This window comes from Octopus bimaculoides, chromosome 6, assembly GCF_046866305.1.
Source record: "Octopus bimaculoides isolate indiv1 chromosome 6, ASM4686630v1, whole genome shotgun sequence".
NCBI classification, from domain to species: Eukaryota; Metazoa; Mollusca; class Cephalopoda; order Octopoda; family Octopodidae; genus Octopus; species Octopus bimaculoides.
In genome coordinates, this window is record NC_142933.1 from 49,356,926 (window position 1) to 49,375,423 (window position 18,498).

At 34.2% G+C, this 18,498-nt stretch overlaps 1 protein-coding gene across 1 annotated transcript in view; it reads right to left on the bottom strand.

Moving 5' to 3' along the window:
* Nucleotides 1-18,498, bottom strand: part of LOC106868175 (uncharacterized) — a 339,683-nt gene that overhangs the window by 37,008 nt on the left and 284,177 nt on the right. The window lies entirely within an intron of this gene.

Here is an 18,498-nt window from a genome sequence, read left to right on the forward strand (position 1 = left end):
ATGAAGGTTTCTGACATTGTTCCAGGCAGATCCAGCTGATTTCCTTAAATCTTTCCCTGAATGTTTCCTAAGCCAGAATGAGTGTTTGCTTTATTACTTTGTGCAAGAGACAAAAAAACAATCCATGCGGGTGGAAACTTCCCTCCTCACCTGCTCCAAAGAAAGCTACGGTCATTTCATCTACAAGGAAGAGGAAGGCTTCAGTTTTTTGGAATGCAAAAGATATTATGTTTAATGACTATCTTCAAAGGGGCCACACGATCAATAGAGAGTACTATGCTAACTTGTTGAGGCAGTTACGAAAGGCTACCAAGACAAAACGCCCGGGAAAACTGACCAAAGGGGTCTTATTTGATGAGGACAATGCTTCAGCATACAAGGCCTTGGTTTCAATGGCTGTTGTGCGTGGTTGCAGCTTTAAACTGATTGATGAGCTTCCTATTCTCATGATTTGGTCTCATCTAACTATCCTTTGTTCCGCAACATGAAAAACCATGTGGCTGAGAACCAGTAGTGCAGTGATGATGGGGTAATATCTACTGTTGATGACTTTTTCGTATGTATGTATGTATGTATGTATGTATGAATGCATGTATGTAAATATGTGTGTGTGTTTTTGACCCCCCACTACCACTTGACAACCAGTGTCGGTTTGTTTACATCCCTGTAACTTAGCGATTAGGCAAAATAGAAGCAGCATAGTAAGTACTAGGGTCGACTTTTTCGATCTAAACCCTTCAATGTGATGCCCCATCATGGCGGCAATTTAATGACTGAAACAAGTAAAAGATAAAAGTGGTATAAAATTGAATATTTATCTGATTTTATACAGCTATAGTAATTCCAGAAATTTCCTTTTTAATAATGAGTTAAAATGACAGCAGTTACGTTCACAAAGACCAATGTCAAAAGAGTCAAATATATTCAAAATATTCTTATCATTTACATTAATTAAAGACTACCAAAGTTCAGAAATCGTTTTTCTTTATCTTATTTCCATTCTGTAGCAAAAATTCTTCAATAGCTAAATCTTCATAATAGATAAAATTTGAAAAATAGCTTTTTCTTTTTATAAATCGATGAGCGAACGTTTTTTATATAACTTTCCTGATCGATTTTATTTTACTATGATTGTTCCTGTAACACTGTTTTTCAACCCGAATGACTCTAGTTGCTATCACGAAGTAATTTAAAATATTTCGAAATTGCAAGCGATTAGGAAACGTAAAGAACAAGAGCGTCCATGGAAAGATGCTACAATTGATCCTTCAATTTAAGAACGCCTGAATGTTTCAAACAAATCCAGGTTTCCATAGTCGTCTGAGAGTCCGCATTAGAAGAAGGCGAAATAAAAGAAACTGAGGGATTTGGGGCAGCTTCTGGAATTGGGAAAACCTCTGATATTTATGTGTGTGTGTGTGAATTTCTTAAATAGAGAACCACGAAGTAGCGTGCGCTGAATAAAATGATATTTAACACGTTCATGTACACTCAAAAGTCGGGGGAATCTTTTTAAACAATCACGGAAGAAATATCTCCTCTTACGTAATATATGAAAAAAACACAATGACATCATGTTTGTATTGTTACTCGTCATCAGCCTCGGATACCGTCTGCGTCGGTCATAACTCTCTCAGAATGATAGCTCTGATAAATAAGAACAGTAACCAATAAATTTACTGAGGTGGGCAAAGTTTGATCAAACTCGAATGAAGCAGCGTTGAACAAAATCTACATTGGAACTTTCTCCTCTTTGACTTGTGCTCTTCATGCTGCATTAACTCTCCCACCCACCCACCCACACATATACACACAAAATTAAATCGATCGAGAAAATACGGTACCAGTATTAACAATAAGTTAGAATCTGCAGACCCGCAGGCCAAACGTTAAATTTGAACCGACACCTACTTCCACTGGAATTTTAAACATTTGAAAATATCAATGAAACTACCTCTTAAACTGGATTTTCAGTTAACACATGTTTGGTTTCTTATTTTGGTTGAAAATGTTAGGTCTAAAGTTCAAAAACGGTTTAATGAATACTGAACAATAAAGGAAATAATTATGAACGCGTAGACATTCAATAAACACACACACAATATATATATATACATTTCTAATAGATATATATGTTCATATGTTTGTGTATATATATATATATATATATATATAAGTCAGTAAATAGTGGGGTTGTGTTAACCGCACGTGAAGAAACACATATATTCATACGGACATACACATACACATATCTATCTATCTATCTATATATATGTATACATATATGCGTGTATGTGTATATATACACAAATAAAGTTAGACATTTACAAATTGATGCCCACATGCAGACACACAATGCACAGAAGCACACATACTTACATAGACGAATACATATACATATCTTCGTACGCTAATAAATTTATACATATGCTCATACTTTAAAAGAGGTCGGTCACCCATACGTAGACAAGATCTCACTCACATACCAGCGCACATGGTGAGATATAAATACACACATATGTTTGAACGAATGTATTTGCATGTGTGTAGTTGTGCGCGTTCGTCTTTGCGTGCGTGAGTTACACTCCAATAATTATCCGAGTGTATTTTTATGTATTCTGGTGCAGAAAGGGAATGAATAGGAAATGTGATCATTTGATAGTCACAATATAGAGGGTGCGGGAAGAATAAAGAGTGTGTATCGCTGCTGACGCCTTAATAGTGACACTAATAAGGTGCCACAATTCAATATTTGGAGGTGATCTGTAATTGCCTTTATTATGAAGTTGACCGAAATTCCAACAGGGCTAAACGGAAAGAAACCCCTCATTTGCTGTTAATTACCACAGATATTGCAAAACTTCATCCACAACACATTTTGAAATTGTCGCTCCAGAGCTAGTAGAAACATCCCGCTAGCTAGACAAGATATAGATTTCACCGGCAGAGTGTATTTTCTATTATGTTCGTTGACGAGCGCCATTCAGTGTATGAACATGCCTGGTAAACTGATTATTCAAGTTTGAGTCAACTTTTGATCGTAACAAATTCATTTCTCGCATGGCACTGAGAAAGGCATGGACATCACTGAATCATAGAACTGCTCAGATAATTGCTTGAACTATTTTCACTCCTAATGTTAGTATTTTCTCATCAGTAACGTCAGAAATGTCTTCTCTTTTTTTATACGTTGAATTGGTCTGGAAGAAATAATTATTCTTAAAGTCTCTGCAGGCTTTCAGAGACCAATAAAATTTCCAACAACCGCACGTCGACGGTCGCAGAAAAGATCTCGTGTGGAGTTTCGGCATCTGGGAGAGAAAGGACTGGGGAGAGTTGTTAGGGTTAGTGTTTAGAAAAATACAATGAGACAACTGAATCAAAACTGTTTGGGAGTCGAAAGCGAGAGACCAACCAGCTACGAAGCGCCGATGCAACTATGGTAGCCGTAGAAAAGAAAAAGGGATAAGACAACATGTCTATGAGCCAGGAGGTGTATTGTGTTGGTGGGAAGTTTCAGGCTAATTCTTCAGGTTCATTTCTTTAGATACGTCAATGATGCACGCGCGCGCGCGTGTGTGAAGCAGTTGCAGGTATGGAATCAGTACTCCATCATAATTTGTAGTAATTAGTAACAGTTGGGTAAGGGTGAAGTATTTCTTGGTCTAAAGAGGGCTTTATTATGATAAAAGATATGTGTTTGTCGAGAGAACTCGTCACTGATGGTGAAGCCTAAAATTTAGAACAACCCAGAGTATTGTGCTGGTGTCCTATTTTTGTTCAGGGCACGGGAAGAAAATATTTTACTATGCAGTCATGCATATGAAAAAAAAATCTCAACTGTGTTCAAAGTTACGTGTTTAATTGACCGTAAAAGAAAGAACATCGAAATTAAATCTTATGCTTAGGATATCTAAATTATATCAGTGATACAGCTAACTAGCTACTTAACTTTACACTACGATATTCGCCATATAGTATACATGATCATCATATTTACTACTGCTGCTGCTGCTTCTACTACTACTACTACTACTACTACTACTACTACTACTAATGCAGCGAGCTGGCAGAATTGTTAGCATGCCGGGCGAAATGCTTAGCAGTATTTCGTCTAACTTTACGTTCTGAGTTCGAATGCCGCCGGAGTCGGCTTTGCCTTTCATCCTTTCGGGGTCTCTTCCCCCAAAATTTCAGGCCTTGTGCCTATAGTAGAAAGGATTATTATTATTATTATTATTATTATTATTATTATTATTATTATTATTATTATTATTATTATTATCATCATCATTATTGAGTGGACACTTGGACAAAATGCTTAGCGGCATTTCGCCTGTCGCTACGTTCTGAGTCCAAACTCCGCCGAGGTTGACATTGCATTTCATCCTTTCAGGGTCCATAAATTAAGTACCGCTCGAATACTGGGATCGATATATTCGATACATCTCTTCCCCCAAAATGGCTGTCCTTGTGGCAAAATTTGAAACCATTACTATTATTAATACTAAGGTGGTGAGCTAGCAGAGTCATTAGCATGCCGGGAAATATGCTTAGTGGTATTTCGCCCATCGCTACGTTCTGAGTTCAGATTCCGCCGAGGTCGACTTTGCTTTCCATCCTTTTGGAGTTGATAAATTAAGTACCAGTTGAGTACTGGGGTCGATGTAACCTTCCCACAAATTTCAGGTCTTGTGCCTATAGAAAAAAGGATTATCATTATTAAGGCAGAACTATGACTGCACCGAAAGAAATCTTTAGTGGCATTTTGTCTATCTATATGTTTTCCGTTCAAATTCCGCCGAGGACGACTTTGCCCATCATCTTTCGGGGTTGATGAAATAAGTACCAGTTACGCACTGGGTCGCTGTAATCAACTATTCCCCTGCCCCAAATTTCTGGATTTGTGCCCATCGTAGACAGGAATATCTTTTTCATTATTGCAATCCATTCCACAGTTACTCAAACCATGGGAACTGAACCGCATACCGTGATGTAGGATAAGTATTAATTAATAAAAAAGACGAAAACTAAGAATTCCAGCAGGTTCATAAGTTTCATTCGTGCTTTATGTCGTAGCTTATATCTTACATCTCATAAAAGCAATTAACTATACAATTCACAATGAGGTCAACTAGAATATATATGTGTGTGTGTGTGTATATATATATATATATATTTACATGCATATACATATATATACACAACATACACACACACATGTATATACATATACATACGTATATATATATATATATATATATATATATAATTATATATATATATATATACGCATATCTATATACATATGTATACACACATGTATATATATATACATATATATATATATACATATAAATATTTATATGTATATACATATATATACATATATATATGTATACATATATGTATGCATATGTATATATATATATATATATATATATATATATATATATATATATATATATCTACATAGACACACATATATATATATATATACACGCACATATATACATACACATATACATATATGTATACATATAATATACACATATGCATATATACACATATGTATGCATATAAATGTATATATATGTACATATATATAGATAGATATGGACAGATAAATAGATAGATAGATAGATAGATAGATAGATAGATAGATAGATAGATAGATAGATAGTTAGATAGATAAATATAACCAAATCCCAAGTAAAGAAACGGAAAATCAACAACGAAGGTCAATTACATGTATACAGTGATTATATTAGATTGACACTCAGGGAAAGATTTAGAAGGAAAAAAAAAAAAGAGTGGAAACGATGTTTCGAGTGTTACTCTTCATTGGGTAGTGAAAACAGTCCAGTGAGGTGGAAAAGAAGGAAAGAACACGTGTGTCGTTAGATGACCAGGAAATAACTAACCGGATGTTAGAGATACAGAAGATGGCTTTTGAAGGCAGGAGAGTGCAATATATATACATATATATATATGTATATTAAATGAGAATATTATTGACAGTGAATCTGAAATTTCGGCTAGTCAATCTTTTGTCAGATTGTGATGCCTTGAAGTTTGTTTTGAATTTGTATGTCCTCTCTTGAGTTAAAATCTTCCTTGGGTGCATGGGTTTGAATGGAGAGGTAACTAGGTGGCAGGACGTGTTATGATGGAGAGATGTTTTGGAGAAATTTATTGAGATGTGATGTTTGTCGCCACTTCAACATGGCTGTTCCGTACGAACCATCTTTAACTCTAATTAGACACCTCATCTAGCTGGTTATCGATGTAATCTGTACTCGATATATATTGGAAGCCGTCAAGAAGTCAAGAAGATGGTAGGGGGCTTGCTCCCTTGCTTGCAATATATATATCGAGTGCAGACTGGATCGATAATCAGGTAGAGGAGGCGTCCTCTTGGGGTTAAAAATGGTAGTAACGTCGGTTCGTACGGAACAGTCATGTTGAAGTGGCGGCAAACATTTCCCCTCAGTACAGTTACTACTTTCATATCGTATAGAAATTTTCTAATTGAACACATTTTTAGACTTTATTCTTGCATGTGGAACTTTCTACGAAAGTGTGTATATTTAGGTGTGTTCGAATCAGATCATGGATTGGTTTTTAGAGATTCATAAAATAAAAAGAAGGTAGGTAGATATAGATGTACGAATAGTTTTATTTATTTTTTAGATTCATTGGATTTAATCCTTTGCTTTGACAATGTAAGGGTCAAATGTTTATAACATGACCCCAGATTGAATCAATAAAAATCTCTCTTCATCACAATCCACCCTACAACCGAGTTACGTCTCCACTCAAACCCACATATCAAAAGAAGATTTTAACTCAATGGAAGCTATATACAGCCAAGATTAATTTCAATGCATCGCAGTCCTACGATGGCTTAGCTGTTCGAAACTTCGAAGCTACTGTTCATACACACACACACACACACACATAGTATGTGTGTGTACCTATACCCACACACAACAGAGGCGCGCGTGCGTTTGTGTGTGTGTGTGTGTGCGCGCACGCAATCAGTAGCACGTATACTCATGCTTTTGATAACTTTTAGTTTTGAAAATTTATTTTTGTACCAAATAGAGTCGCATAACAAATGTCAAAGTGCAAGTTACATTTTTAAAAGAATTTATTTGTCCATTGGTAAAAAAGATGCTTCACTTTCTCTCCTCTGTTCTTTCGTGATAAATGAATGTCCCACTTTTGATTTTTGCCTACTTCTAAAATGTAGGTCATTAGTGTCTTTCCAAAAAAAGAAATGAATCTTTAGTTAAGCTTTACACAAAAGCAAAACAGAGTAAGCTCTCTGCATGATTCTTCCGTGAATAGTTTTTGATTTGAAATCAACACGTATTTTTGTTGTTTAGATTTAAGGCAGCTCTGACCGAATAAAGTTATGCTGAAAGGAATTCCAGTCATGACCATCTAACCTGTTTGCATAAATATAAGAAACCTAGAGCTACATTATCCAATGTATCTTTTTTTCTAGACAGTAGTTGGGTGTTATTTGAGGGAGATTTGCAGCTTCAATTTCTAGAAACTTTCGAATAAGAATTGAACATTGTACTATTGCATTTCCTGTTGAACTCGCTATTTTGCTTAGTAACAAAGAAAATATTTCACAAGCTACGGAAATTGATAAGATTAGTATAGTTGTTGACATGTCAAATCCTCTTATTGGTACTTAGCTATGTTCTTCAATAAGTAACGTATTTAACTATGTACAGGCGTATTAGCTTATAATACACACTGCAATTATAGAAAGCTCTTCATTGAAATAGAAAAAATAATGCTTTTGCTTGACATTCGTAGCCCTCTTCAAGATCAAGTCGTTTAAATGTTTCACATATTCAGATCATTGTGAGATCTCATTACATCTGACAAAAAGATGCTAAGCCTTCTGTGAGTAACATCCACACTGTATATCACATTAAACTCTAAAATATTCCTGAACATAGATTCATTTCATAAAACACCTATATTTGTTGATTGAGAAATTGGAGGGGTATTTAGCATACAATTTTTTGTCGTGAAAATTACACGAATTACAATGTACAAGTAAAATTTGAAAGATACGTATATAAATTTGGGTTAAATCAACTATTAGCTATTATTATCGGATTTTATATCATATTGGTAAAATGCCCTAGTTTTGTCCTGTTTGCTCTTTTACTTTTATTCACATTCTATGAAGCGATTTGTATCCGTTATTATACAGAACACTTAATTTGGAATAAACAAAAGTAAATAGTCAATGGCTTGAGACATGAGGATGAGTGACTTTGATTTGGTTTCTGAAAATATTAGAAGAGAAGTTTTAAAATGTGTTACACTATTCTCTTTCTGTCAATCATCGCATTCAATATCACTCTCTGACATAGTTCAGATGTACAGATATTGTAATATCTGGTACAAAGTTCAGTAAATGGTAATACTTATATAAGCAGCTGTGAAGACATGTCTTCTCTGTGACTTCAATATGTTGGGGTACTGGCAATTTTAAAATTTTGAACTTGAATGTTTGTATCTATCAATTAAACAAACATTGCAAAAAATGATAATGTTTTGCGAGGATGTCTTTCCTTGATGATCGCTAGCTTTAGTATATAAATGATTGCTAGTATGTTTAACACCTTGTCAATTTTCTTCCTAAATGGTGCTATTTTTGAAAGTAAGCGTTATGTATAAACATTGTTAGCTTTAGAAAATACATTCGATTAGAGAAGCGCCTGTTGTAAAGTTTACGGGACATTGCAGTCTGTGAACGTTCATTCACAAATAAAGGAAACCTTGGCCTTATACTTAAATGACAAAGACCGATGTTTTGGAAAAAGGTGCGTCTCAATACCATCAGATACTTACTGAGGTACACGTGAGTCGCTTAAACATAGGAAGACATTTGAAATCGATACGTTAGGCAACCGAAATTTGCTTTTGAGAACAGATGGAAAATATAAAGGGTAAAATATATCCATACTTATCGATAAAACAAATCTATATCTTTGGTAAACTAATGTTTTCTGAGAACATATTATTAATTGTCACAAATGCACTTGTTAAGAAAAGTGATTTTTGTTACTTGCTCAGTATAGAGGAAGAAGTAGTGCCTATGACTTTGCAGGCCCTCTGAGACCGATGATATTCATGTTCGCATCCCATGTGACTGGTTTATTGGTAATCATTTTACTAAACAAAATCGCAATAATATCCAATATAAAATGCGATACCACTACGCATATACAAGTAACATTGTTATTGCATTATATCATAGACTGAAATTTCTTCTCATGGATTTCCATAGTTATGCGTATACAATTTCTAGGAAGTATGAATAGCAAGTTTATCAAGACTAACAACAAGCAAGGAAATACGGAGAAGGATTTCCGTCCTGTAGGGTTCACCATATATTTCAAACAGAATGCGTACAGATTCGAATCTTACTTAAATTCAGCAAATATTGTTTTACTGTTACGCTGAGTGCACTTTCAAGTGCCAGTTAATGTAGTGTCACGATACTTAATGTAGTGATACAAAACCTAATTAATCAACAATGCTTATGTAGGAGGAAGCTAACTACAATAACTCAGGACTAATGTTTTCCTGCATGTGATGTCTATGAATAATTATTCTCGATTATAATGATACATCTTGACACTTAGTGACGCTCTTATTAATTTTGTACACAGAAAGTTATATTTTGCTAACAAAAGAATCTGAGTGGGAGATTGGGTTATCAATTCCTAAAATTTAGTGTAATTTCATTGTATAAATTTATTTCTTCTTTTGTAATTTCGCTAAAAATTTTACACGGGAGGCATTTGTCTATGCAAATGCCCAAAGAGTAGTACGGGCTGGATGTGGTAGTATAAGAACATATAGAAAACTACAGTGCAAAATTAGCTTCTGTTTGATTAAAATAATCTAGTTTCCTTTTATCAAAACATTGGAAGGGGGTATTGAGCTACAAAAGGTCGTGGACCACAGGGTTAGACAGCCTGGCTCGACATTAATTGCTTCCTTAAATTTAATTCATGTATAATTTACATCTAGACGTTGAAATCATATGAAAATACTTTAAAATTCCATATTCTGAAGATGTTACAGAAGACAGCTAGCTATAGCAAGGCTTTTTTCTCACACTACGAGTAAAACGATTACAGCTTGAGAGAAGTGAATTAATAACAGTCTTGTAAACCTATAGTAGAAAACTTGTATAGAATTGATAATCCGTGGCACCCCTCGTTTTAAAGCCTATGAAATTTTCTACTTTTTTTTATCAAGTAAGGAACAAAAAACAGAAATGTTTTTAAAGAGAGAGAGAGAGAGAGAGAGAGAGAGAAAGAGAGAGAGAGAGAGAGAGAGAGAGACAGACAGAGACAGAGAAAGCACTGACTTGAAAACGAAACCAAAAATAAAAAGGGGTGGTTACGAGTGACAGGAGATATATAGTGAAGAATGCTGTTTTCATTAATCTTTTAGTCTTTTCTGACATGAATGGAAGAGAAATTTAACAGACTATTAAATTTGACAATAGACTTACGACTTAAGCAGATTGCTGAACTACTATGACAGATAAAGTAGTATATGGCTGTAGCTTTTAGCAGTATTGAGATATTCAACAAATGACTAACAGTAAAATATATCGTTGCCGTATTGTTTCTATTCAGAAGGATATTAATGTTGACAATGAACAGGCTTTCCTCCTCAACAATTACTGAAGAACTTTGGTAGGCGTTTGATCTTCCCGAAAAAAACAAAAACAAAAAAAAAACAAAGCAGAAATCCTTTTATGTAGTAAAGAAAGGACATTTTTTTTAAAGTACACTTTTATGTAAATATCTCGTTCATAAAATTTGTTTATAATAAAACACAATAACAAAAGTACACAGAAGCCTGATATTCTAGAGTACATGCGGAACCGATTATCCTGATGGCATGCCTGACTCCACATGTTCATATAAAGCGCACTACTAAAGAATTTCGGTTCGCAGTGGTGACGTGACGGGTTCGGGTTCAATCCCACTGTTCAGCACTACAAGCAAGTCGTTCCTGCTATAGCATTGACTTGACACAGGCTTTATGAATAAGACTGGGTAAGCGAAAAATATGTGGACTCAATCGAATGGAATTCAACAGTTATTCGGAGATTCAAACTTGTCACACCGGATGTCACGCTGATTCTGCTTAAAGACTTCATTGAGGTAACTAATATCTGAATAGTACTCAAGTTACTTTGTTACTTCCAATATAGATATCATAATAGTATACTCAAATATTTCCTTATTAAGAATGGACACCTCTTTATATTTCCGCATTTATTTTGTAGATTATACTTTCTAATTTCTATGCTATTCGTTGAAAATTTGAGAAAAAAATTAGTAACTAAATGAGTATAATTCCCGTCCTTTTGATAACCAGTCATTAAATAGAGTGGAAGTGAGAACTAGGTTTAAACAAGGGAAGAGAACTAGAGAGGAACGACGAGGTGAACGTAGCTATATTACTGTTTTTAGTTATTTCATTATCTCCATCTTTTTCAAGTGAAAGTTATAAATAAAATAATGACATGATTAATTAAAAATCTCTATGCTTCAGTATCCAAAGGCACTTCTATAAAAGGATTACTTTGTGTAGCCAAAAATAGTATTTTTAATATGTGAGTGTTGAAAAACAACCTAATAATAAAGAGTGCTTAAGAAAAATATTAATTCCATAGGTTATCATTTACAACACAGATTCACTCGCATGTGTTACACACACACACGCACGCACACATACATGTGTGTGTGTGTGTGTGCGCGCGCATGCGTCGTTCTTCGTTAGGTTTTGTGCATAGCAACCTTTCCGTTCTGTGTTGGTATTTGTAGTTATCCTAATTCACAGTTTTCCAGACGTCACAGCCTTATTACATTTGCATATATATGATTTCTATCATGACGAGCCAGGAAATGCAGGCTCCCACAACAAAAGGCGATGTTGGGTATAACCAATCGACGAAGAAGAATGACAGTAAAGTCCTGAACTTAAATAGCTTGAAAAAGAGTTTTTAAAAAATAGTTAACTTAAGTAAACGCTGTAACTTTACCATGATAAATACAAATACATCTAGGTAAATGAAGCAAAATTTGTCAAAAATATGAAATGCACAGCTATAATACATACATATTCACACATACGTACATACATACACATATATACATACACGTTAAAACAAAAAGATAAGGTTCGTGCAAACCAGACAAGTATTATCATGTCTAATATTGGTGAACTTTTATCAACGTAGAAAGGTTCTCATTTCTTTGCTGTGAATAGAAACTCTCATTTTGATATGTTATAGATTAATCGTCAACATCTCGCAAGTGTTTTTTAAAGAATATTTCTGATCACGAAGTAATGCTCATTACAATAGTCAGCTATTTGAATTACTATTACCATTGAATATTATTTAAACGAAAAATGAAATCTAAAAAAAACAAAAAACAACAACAAAACAACAACAACAACAACTCTGCTACTTCCTAAGTAATTCAGTTGTAATTCACTTAAAATAAACACTGTTCAGTCATACACCTGATATTCTTTGAACAGATTTTAATGAACTCCGTTCTCTGTGCCGATTATATAATAATTTTAACAGTATTATTGAGAAGTACAGGATACTAAAGTAAGACGTCATTCAAGCAAACTGACAAATATTTCATTAGCTAAGATGCGAGCTGAACATATCCTATGAGTATATCCTGTACTGCGTTTGTCATAAATTGGAACGCAAGAAGTTCAAATTTCAAATTATCAAAAAAATTAGAATACTAAAACCCCGAAAGACCGAAAACTGATAGTCATAATGTTAACATTTTAAAATTCTGAATTTTGAAAGATTTGACAAAAAAATAATATGAAAATCAGGCTAAAAGCAAGTATAAACACAAGCAAGTTAGCTAGTTAAATTAGTATAAATACTGTTTTCATCCCTTATAGAGATGAAAGTAGTATTTCTACTGAGAAGTAATACTTATCGCCACTTATACATGACTGTCCCTTGGAACGGACGTTACTACTATTTTTAACTCCAGGAGGACGCTTCCTCCAGCTGGTTATTCGGTGCAATCTACACCCTATATATTGCAAGCGGGGAGATAACTCCTGCCATCTTCTAGTTACGAGACCACCAGCCCTTAACGGTTTCGACCTCTTTGTGATCATCTTCGCTGTGGGTACTCATCGGGTGGCGGTAAACATTATTTCTCAGTAAACTCCATCTTTTACAGAGATTTTTCTTAACTAGTTAATTTACTTGTTGCAAGATCAATGACCGTATGCCAATGCCACTTATTTTCTATATATTATGAGCTGGAGTGAACCACTACTACGTCTAGCGGACAGATATCTGTCATCGAGGATGATCACAAAGTGGTCGTAACGGTATGCTTTGGTGGTCTCGTAGCTAGAAGATGACAGGAGTTATCTCCCCGCTTGCAATGTATATCGGGTGCATATTGCACCGAATAACCAGCTGGAGGAGGCGACTCTTTGGGATTAAAAATAACAGTAACATCCGTTCCTAGGCAATAGCCATGTATAAAAGGGGACAAACATTACTCCTAAGTATGAAAAATAACACATAAACAGGGATACGATATCATATATATAAGAGAAAATGGTTTATTTATCGAATATTTCTGTTCGTTAATTCTATTAGTACACACTCTCAATACGAATCAAAACACGTCAACCAATCAAAAGGCCGAAGTTTCTATATTTCTATTACACAGTGAAAATCTTAAGGCAAAGAAAGATAAACAAGTGTACGAGTCTAATTTCGGACTCTCAAAAATGTGACTATTCGGCGTGTTTATGTCTGTATTGAAAGACAAAAGTAAAAACAAAAGAGTAAAGACAATAATGATGAAATTTAAAGAACGAGAATATTCAATAAATAAAAAGTATATGTTCTCGCTTATGTCTTCGATATCGTGTTCCTGCAATACAGTTTCACTTGTTGTCAGTATATGTTACAATATATTTTCTCAAATGAACTTACCTTTCTACTGGATGGAAATGTCTTTTACAAGTGTTACCAGTTTATTGTTTTAAAGTATTTTAAAATTTGGAGCTTCTTTTTTTAACATAATGGCGTTTAGTATTCTGAGTTTCGGCTTTTTTAAGATTTCGATATTCTGATTGTTCGATCATTTAAAATGCGACCTTCAAGTGTTAGATTTTGAGACCTAAACCCTTTCTGTGAAGAAATGAACTCAGCTAAGGGGACCGGAACAAGGTGCTCCGCATGAAAGCAGAGGATTTATTGATTTGTTATGCATTTTACCTCAACAATTCATCTGATTCCTCATCAGAGACAATTTTATTGCAACAGTGAACAAAAGTATCTATGTAAGTAATACTGATTTCAGATTTTGGCACAAGGCCAGCAATTAAATGGTACTTATTTTATCCACTCCGAAAGGATGAAAGGCAAAGTCGATCTCGGTTAAATTTGAACTTAGAATGTAAAGACGAACGAAATGCGCCCGCTAAGCATTTTCTCCGGCGTGCTAACGATTCTGCCTGCTCGACGCCCTATCTAAGTAATATTACCTAATCGGTGTACAGAAAAACTTAGCTCAATAACCGATAACAATTTAATTTTATCTAAGCAACTAAGAGCGACCACCCTTTGATTCCATGTTTTTATCCATTGTAGGCTTTGAACCAATATTTTTTATACTGTTTTCTTTCCTCTGGAAATATAATTTTTCCATAATACAGTAGTTTTTAATGAAACACGTTTTGGTGCAACTATTTCAGTTATCAACTAATATGAGAGAAGAAAAATATGTGAGCCAATTACTTATTGAATATTAAAATTTTTGAACTTCTTAATTTATCCTTGCTTTACTGGATATTTTTATATTTAAAAATTAAGTAAAATTAGCAGTATCATCTTAAGTAGTTATAGCAGGAACAGCAAGTGACTCCCTGGAAGTTTCAAATATTTTATACGATAACATGCCTCACGCGTATCTTAACATCTAAAATTTATATTCAAATGCATAGATGACTTTTCCCATTAAACTGGCTTTGTTCGTATTAATGGTACATAACACTTCTATACAGGTTTTGTTGTTCAAAACAACAAAGGATTCTCTTAAACCAAACAATCGTATAACGTTCTTTGTCTTTGAGACTATATCAACAAGTGCCTATTATTGATAATTTCCCATCTTTGCTCTCTGATCATTCAGTGTGAATATTCCTCATTGTTTCTTATATTATATACGAAAGGCAATAGGCATACATTTCTCAAATCATAGATTATATCCAAGAGTGAATAAAGCATGGAATAACGTTTTATTTCGGTACAGTCCTTTTCGGAATAATAGGAAATTCATCGCAAACATTTAATAATTACAGAGGATTTTTAACCAACTTATTGGATGTTTTGGTTGCTTTTACACCCAAGTGATTCTAATGAATGATAACACAAATAGAATCTACGCTAAAACTTATTGAAATCCATCAGAGATTCCTTTCATAAATCAATAGACCCATTTCCTTCAGCATCACAGAGACCCTCATATATTGAATTATTTATCGATATGTCCAGTACTTTCTCATCGATGCTCTAAATCAAAGCTGTTATTTTTACTTTGATATATTTTATCTTTACGACTATCTTTCAATTCAATTTTCGTCATGAGTCGCCTATATCTTTATTCACGCATCCAGTCGAAGTTTTATTATCAAGATTAAATCCGCAAAGGATCTGCAAAGCATCAGTAATTTTTGTCGTAACTCATATTGGCGCATTCTTTAGATCTAATTATTCTGTATAATTATTATCTTTCCGGTACAACAACAAAGTAAGTTCTGGTGATACACGTGTAAGACCTACGTCAGAACGCTACTAAATTGTTCGTAAGTCGATGCATTACTGCTTGTTAGAGTTAATATATTTTATTTCCACTGAAGAGTATTTTTCTCTTTAAAAGCTGAATCAGTGTGATTTTACAACTTCTTTCCCAATAATATATTACCCAATTATTCGCTGTTCCATTTTATCCTGCAAAATATTCACAGCAAAATCTAAAATATGCTCACATTATGAGATAATGTTTCTGGGAATTATTTAGCGATTCAATTATTTAGCGATTCAATTATTTAGCGATTTTGAGAAACTAACTTAATCAGGATGTCTTTTTTTCTAAACCATACTAACATTTGTTAAATGAGATACAAAGCTAAGCATTTGAATAGACAGTATGTGATTCTAATGATTATGCTGATCGCAATAGCTATTAGTGCCTTAACATCAATCTGTAAAATTGGATACGCGGTGAGTATTTATCGAGGAAGGTTTCAGGCTAGGGATTTACTTCCCAGAATATTAAGAGAAATGCTCAATATCTTCGCTGACTTCGAATTACAGAACTTCATGAATAAGAAAAAAAAAATTTTTTTGAAACTTTACAAGCAACTGATGGTACGCACCATGTACTATATTTTCAGAAAGGACATGGTTGTTTCACTTCTATATTTTCAGACATTTCTTTCATGTGTACTCAATTTTACTACGAATTACTTTCATTTATGTAAATTTTATTCTTTCGTTATAGTAATTTCATTCCATTAAATGAAATGTTGATCTAAGCAACAGCGAAAGGTTAAAAGTTGAAAAAGTCTGAGATGAATAAGCTTGTTTACTGACAAGACAGTTATCAAGATATTAATTTAATGTTGTCCTGGTAATATTGTTTGATCTCTTATAAATATCATAAAAATATTGATGCCAACATTACACTACAGCCAGTTCACATACAATACTTAATATTATAGAGGAACCTCACCCAAGAAAACGAAAACAATGTTCTCCTCTTCTAAACAACTTTCCCCACAAAAAAAAACATCTCTTTTATATAAATGAACAAACTGTTTGTACATTCACAAAATTCTATTTGACAAGTTCGAGAAACGAACGAAAGCGCTAATAACTAAAAATAAAAAGATTTTATTCCAAAATGCTGGCGACCTTTTTTCTCTATATTTAATATCTGTACACCACACCTTACACCCTACACACACACACACACACACACACACACACACACACACACACACACACACACACATACATACACACACACACACACACACACACACATATATATATATATATATATATATATATATATATACATGGTGCTGGTTGTTTACTCCTTATGCAGAGTTTGACCACCTCCTGTACCTACACCTTAGAACTATCAAGGCATCTGATATGGCTTTTTAAACCAGACAATGTTCTGACAAGACACCCACATAGATTGCTTATCCGATTTGGACCATCAAGAACTGCACAAAAGTTCTGATCATTGTGGATCCTAAAATCTCTTTTGAGGCTTCTGTTAGATTTGCAAACCTTCTGGCATACACTGCATTCAAAAGTGTGGACAGACATATAGGCAGAATAGTTGGTGGAGGTTCGTTTTCCATAGGTTTGCAAATGATATTTGAACCCAGCAATCTATCTATCTGTCTATCAACTCATTTACCTACGTATCTTTCTATATATCTATCTCCATTGTCATGGAACCTTAACCCCCAAAACAAAAACCGTTCAGACTACAACAATTAGTCATACTTTTACTTTGTGAGCTTAGGTGAGGCCTACCATGAAATATTACGTCTAGAACACCGTTGATGCCGCATACGCGTATATCCTAGACCTCATCTAGTATAGGATAATCCGGCTGATTAGCACAAAGTCGTCACCCTCAGGCATATTCCATTCTCTGGTAAAAGTGAAGAGATGAGGTACGCTTCCTCCTCTCCCTTACTTTTCTACCAGTATTATAAGAGTCTTTGCTATTCAAAACTGATTCGACTCAAATTAACTCAAGCATTACCAGCCCACCCACCACATTTCTTCTCATTTTTTTTTTTGGTGCCTCAACCCCACCAGACGTAACACTAATCACTACGTCCGGTGTTTCATTCCCCAATGCCGGCTCTCTGGAATTTCCTCTCCACCTATATCTTTCCCGCAGTTTTCGATTTGCAAACGTTCAAAATAAACGTTGATGACTTCAGTTTCACTGATCTAGGAGGGCCTATAAAAACCATGGATACTATTCATTCCTCTAGTAAGAAAAAGATGTAAATGTTTGCTATTTCTAGAAAAGCTCTACTTTTTCCCGTCATCTAAATATCTCAATTAACACTCATATGTGGGGATGAACTGTCTTAATCTAATATGGAGAGACTTTGTACATTAGACTAATAACAAATTCTTGTTATTTCTTGATTGGTTATATAATCTTCTCTCAGTTGTACCCGATTAGGTTTTTAATTCATCTAGTATATACGACATGAAAAAATTACACTGAAGCAACTAAAACATAAATTCAAATAAGACTGCCAAATGTGAATAAAATTCATTTTTTTAAAATTTGAACACAAAAGACGTTATTTTGGTTTCTA